The sequence below is a fragment of the Conger conger genome, chromosome 10 (assembly GCF_963514075.1).
Source record: "Conger conger chromosome 10, fConCon1.1, whole genome shotgun sequence".
Lineage (NCBI taxonomy): Eukaryota > Metazoa > Chordata > Actinopteri > Anguilliformes > Congridae > Conger > Conger conger.
The window spans coordinates 36,487,418-36,493,148 of record NC_083769.1 but is presented as its reverse complement, the minus strand read 5'-3'; positions in this window follow the sequence as shown (position 1 = coordinate 36,493,148).

Genomic DNA, 5,731 nt, shown 5'->3' with positions numbered 1-5,731 from the left:
TTGGTAGTGAAGGTCATATTTGTGGGTGGTTTTGTTTGCAAATGGCAGTTGGGTTAAGTAGAGAGAATTTGAGTGGCATGGCTATAGGCTAACGGCTAACTCTGTTAATGTTGGGAAAGGTTATGTCCCTCGTAGCGCTGGGGGTTGGGGGGGGGGGGGCGGTCACGTCTGGTCGGATTTGAGATTTGAGAACAGAGTTTCAGAGCTCCCCCATGGGGACACGGTTGATGGTGGTGGTGGCACTATGGGGCAGTGAACAGGCCTCTCACTCCGTCACCACACTCACCATTTCAGGCTGTCTCCACCTTCGGCAAAACGTAAAGATAATGATTTCTGGGGTGGGTGGAGTCGGTCTCTCCATCTCATTTGCATCAATTATTCTCTAACCAATTAGATGCCGGCAATATTCTGTGTGGTATTGCTCCGCAACAGTTGCCTTGCCGACTTTGAAAACGGCACTTTAAAAGTAAATGGAAAAAAAAATGTTTTCGCCAAAAGGTATATTATATTATTTCTTAAATGTTGAAGTAATATCATGGCATGCAAGCACATTTAGAGCGAATGAAGAATGTGATCTGGCGTGTAATTACCCGTTAAGGACGTAGCGGTAGCGTAGCAGCGGGCTGTGTGCCGTGTCTGAACTGGACCCGCTGTACTCGCTGTACCCGCTGTACCCGCTGTACCCGCTGTACCCGCCATGCCCGCTGACGGTCTGGGGCGGCAGACGCTCCGTCCCGCTGCCTGTCTGCTCCGCTAAGACCCGCTGATCCACCTCTCTATTTTTGGCTCTCCGCAGCGAGGTGGGGGGGCGGGGGCTGGCTGCTCTCCCGGTCCGGTTTGGAGGGTGCGGGGTGGTGGGGGAGATTGAGCTGAACGGTCAGGAAGTGGGAGGGGAGAATATTAATGATAGCTACTGGGGGGGGGGGGGGGGGGGGGTTCAGCGGGGAATCCAGCGTCCTAGCCGTCCGGAGCATTTTAAGAAGAAGCCTTCACCATCAACTGCACCCCCTGCCCCCCTGCCCCCCGTCCTGAATGTGTCTCTGATGAATAAGGCACTCAAGTAGATGCCCCAGGCAGTACAAAAACAAGTTTTTGAAAAATGTAAAAAGAAGATGATAATTCATGCAGTGAGAGGATGTGTGCTGCTGTACCCCTCCCTTATCGGACCTACAGCAGCCTGCTGGGGGGGGCTGGGGGGGGTTCCAGCGGGGGGGCCCTTTGCCTGGCCAGGTCCCTGCGTATGCCAGCCTGACCCCTAGAGAGAGCCGCTTTAGGCCTCCACACACAAACATAACCACACACACATGCACATGCACGCATACACAGCCCATGCACAAGCACACACGCACATGCACAAACACACAAACACATGCACAAGCTTTAACACGCTCATACACAAATTCTAGGATAAGCTCTCACAAACAAATGCACACACTAACACCAACATTGCACATGTGTGCAGACATACACACACGCACACACACAGTTAAACAAAGTGAGTCAATACCAGTCAAGCCAGACAGAAATATCTGTCAGAGCCAGTGAGAAGCAATTAGTGATGTTAACAAAGAAGGTCATTTGTCTTTCCTCACAACAAAGATAAGAGTAGTTTTCCCCCATTTCATTTATTTTTAAATCACATGAAAGCCCTGTGTTTGTGCCTCAAACACTCTGTTCTAAGAGGAAATCAGATAGAGGCCTTCCCTCCACCTTAAGTGGCTGAGAAACAGCACACAGCTTAGTCCTAACTCCATTCATCAGCCGGCCAAAGAGGATGTTCCAGCGCTTTTATTGGTCCCTGTGTGGGGCTCAGAATACCCTGCAGCTCTTCCACCCTGAAGCCTGCTTCTGTTTGTCACACGTACCTCACCTCTGGCCCCTCTCCCAGTACCGCACCTCTGGCCCCTCTCCCAGTACCGCACCTCTGGCCCCTCTCCCAGTACTGCACCCCTGGCCCCTCTCCCAGTACCGCACCTCATCCTGCGGCCTGGCTCCTCTCCCGGTACAGTTCAGAGGTGTACCACACCTCATTCTGCTTACTGCATGGCCAGAGCCCTGGAGGTACACACACACCCACACACACACACACACACAGACACACACACACACACACACACACACACACACAGACACAGGGCCACACACAGGGACACACACACACACACACACACACAGGGACACACACACACACACACACACACACACAGGGACACACACACACACGCAGGGACACACACACACACATACACACAGACACACGCACCGCACACACTCACAACACACACACACACTCTCACACACAGGCACGCCGCACACACAGAAACACAGACACAGACACACACACACACACTCTCACACACGCACCACACACACACACACACACACACAGGCACGCTCACACACACACACACACACAGGGACACACACACACACACACGCAGGGACACACACACACATACACACAGACACACGCACGCACACACTGCACACACACACACACTCTCACACACAGGCACGCCACACACACAGAAACACAGACACAGACACACACACACACACACACTCTCACACACGCACACACACACACACACACAGGCACGCTCACACACACACACTCTCTCACACACACACACACACACACACACACACACACACACGGTGCAGCAGCAGGTCTCTAATAAACAGCTCACTCACAGTGAAGTATGCCTGAGCTCTCTGTGGCTCTGCTGCCCCGGGTCTACATGCTCCAAACAACGCTGCTAAAGGATGCACCTGACACCTCTCCCATCCGTCTCCCCAATTCTACCAGCCCGTGCTCCCTGCCCCCTGTCCCCTGTCCCCTGCCTCCTCCCTGGAGCGGAGCTGCAGAGTGATCGAGCGTTGGAGGGGGTAACTCAGGCACACCGTACTGAGAGTGTGCTGTTTATTAGAGACCAAATCTGCTGCTGCTATTGCACAGATCCTGAGTGACACACAAACACCCAGCACAACTACTGTACGATGCCCCAGTGCATCAGGCTGCAGATTACATCACCAACGGAGGAAGGTGCGTGTGAGAGAGAGAGATAGAGAGGGAGACTGTGTGTGTGTGAGAGAGAGAGAGAGATAGTGCTGTGTGTGTATGGGTGTGTGATAGTGTGTGTGTAAGAGAGAGAGATAGAGAGGGAGACTGTGTGTGTGTGAGAGAGAGAGAGAGAGAGTGCTGTGTGTGTATGGGTGTGTGATAGTGTGCGTGTGAGAGAGAGAGAAAGACTGTGTGTGTGAGAGAGAGAGTGCTGTGTGTGTGAGAGAGAGAGCATGTGTATGTGTGTGTGAGAGAAGGAGGGAGAGAGCAAGAGGGATAGAGAGAGGGAGAGTGTATGTTTGTGTGTGTGTGAGAGAGAGTGTGCTGTGTGTATGGGTGAGCGATAGTGTGTATGAGAGAGAGTGAGAGAGAGAGAGAGAGCATGTGTTTGCGTGTATGAGAGAGAGAGAGAGAGCATGTGTTTGCGTGTGTGAGAGAGAGAGGGAGAGTGTGTGTTTGTGTGTGTGAGAGAGAGGGAGAGTGTGTGTTTGTGTGTGTGTGAGAGAGAGTGTGCTGTGTGTATGGGTGAGCGATAGTGTGTATGAGAGAGAGTGAGAGAGAGAGAGAGAGCGCATGTGTTTACATGTGTAAGAGAGAGAGGGAGAGTGTGTGTTTGTGTGTGTGTGAGAGAGAGGGAGAGTGTGTGTTTGTGTGTGCGTGAGAGAGAGGGAGAGTGTGTGTTTGTGCGTGCGCGTTTTCTCCTACACTTGACCACCACAGACAGGGTTACGTCACCCAAAAAAGATGAACTATTGTGGAGCAGTGATGTAATAGGGACAAACTGTACTGAGTTAAGGGTTCTCTTATCAGAGTTGATTTTTCTGTGTGGTGAGATCATTTTCACCTTGTCTGCAGTGACGTGGATGAGTCTCCAGTGCTGAAGACGTCGAGAAAATCAAAACGTGAGAATATTCCTGTCTGGGGGATTTAACGTGACATTTATCACAGTGACAGTTTAATCCCCTGCCTCGCCTGTGATCGTTGTACCTGATAAGTGATCAATACGCCAGACTCTTAAGCATTAACCCAGAAGAACAAAAATAAGAGTATTAACAAGAATATAATAAAACAGACTGAGAATAGGGATATTTTATCACTGCGATAATTGCTATTTTATAGTAGAAATGGGAACAAAAATAGTCATTAGAATTGACCTGAAAAAAGTAAAAATGAGAATATGTGATATTTTGCCCTGATAATTGCAGTTTTATTGGTAATTTATGATAATGATTCATATTGCAGCGTTCATCTTGGAGCACTCCATTATGAAGCTTGTCTGGCCAGAAGCCAGGGGACTCAAACAGGAGCAAATACACCCTGTATAAGATGCTTCCAAATCCAGTGTAAGGGTTCCAACAACATTTAGACCAGCAATGGTCTTCATTAGCTAAAGGTAGGAAAGGTGTAGTTTGTACCTGATGGAGTTTGTAGCGGTGTGGGTCGAGACATTGGCAGCATTGTGTTTGTTTAGGAAATGTATAACACAGTGTGTGTGCTCATTCTTCAGTAATCAACAGTGTGTTTTTGGGAGTGTGTAACAGTGTGTAGGTACTCATTCTTTACTAATCAGGAGTGTGTGTTGGGTAGCACCTAACACAGCATGTGTGTACTTTTAGCGATGTAGTGTGTACTGGCTCTTTAGTGATCAGCAGTGTGTGTTTGGGTTGTGTGTAACTCAGTGTGTGAGTGCGCATTCTTTAGTGATCAGCAGTGTGTGTTTGGGTAGTGTGTAACTCAGTGTGTGAGTGCGCATTCTTTAGTGATCAGCAGTGTGTGTTTGGGTAGTGTGTAACTCAGTGTGTGAGTGCGCATTCTTTAGTGATCAGCAGTGTGTGTTTGAGTTGTGTGTAACTCAGTGTGTGAGTGCGCATTCTTTAGTGATCAGCAGTGTGTGTTTGGGTAGTGTGTAACTCAGTGTGTGAGTGCGCATTCTTTAGTGATCAGCAGTGTGTGTTTGGGTAGTGTGTAACTCAGTGTGTGAGTGCGCATTCTTTAGTGATCAGCAGTGTGTGTTTGAGTTGTGTGTAACTCAGTGTGTGAGTGCGCATTCTTTAGTGATCAGCAGTGTGTGTTTGGGTAGTGTGTAACTCAGTGTGTGAGTGCGCATTCTTTAGTGATCAGCAGTGTGTGTTTGGGTAGTGTGTAACTCAGTGTGTGAGTGCGCATTCTTTAGTGATCAGCAGTGTGTGTTTGAGTTGTGTGTAACTCAGTGTGTGAGTGCTCATTTTTCAGTGATCAGCAGTGTGTGTTTGGGTTGTGTGTAACTCAGTGTGTGAGTGCTCATTCTTTAGTGATCAGCAGTGTGTGTTTGGGTAGTGTGTAACTCAGTGTGTGAGTGCGCATGTCTTTAGTGATCAGCAGTGTGTGTTTGGGTAGTGTGTAACTCAGTGTGTGAGTGCTCATTCTTAGTGATCAGCAGTGTGTGTTTGGGTAGTGTGTAACTCAGTGTGTGAGTGCTCATTCATGTTAAGGAAGCGTGTAACAGTGTGTTCTCGCTGTGTCCAGATTCACGGCGGTAACGGGCGGTGTTGTGGCGGTAAGATCCGCTCCAGGAGCTGAACATCCTGGCCTGCGACCCCCCGCTGGCGGGTCAGATCGGATCAGAACTCCTGGCCTGCGCTTGGCGGGAGGAAACTCACCCCCATGGCGAGGGCCTCAGATCAGCAG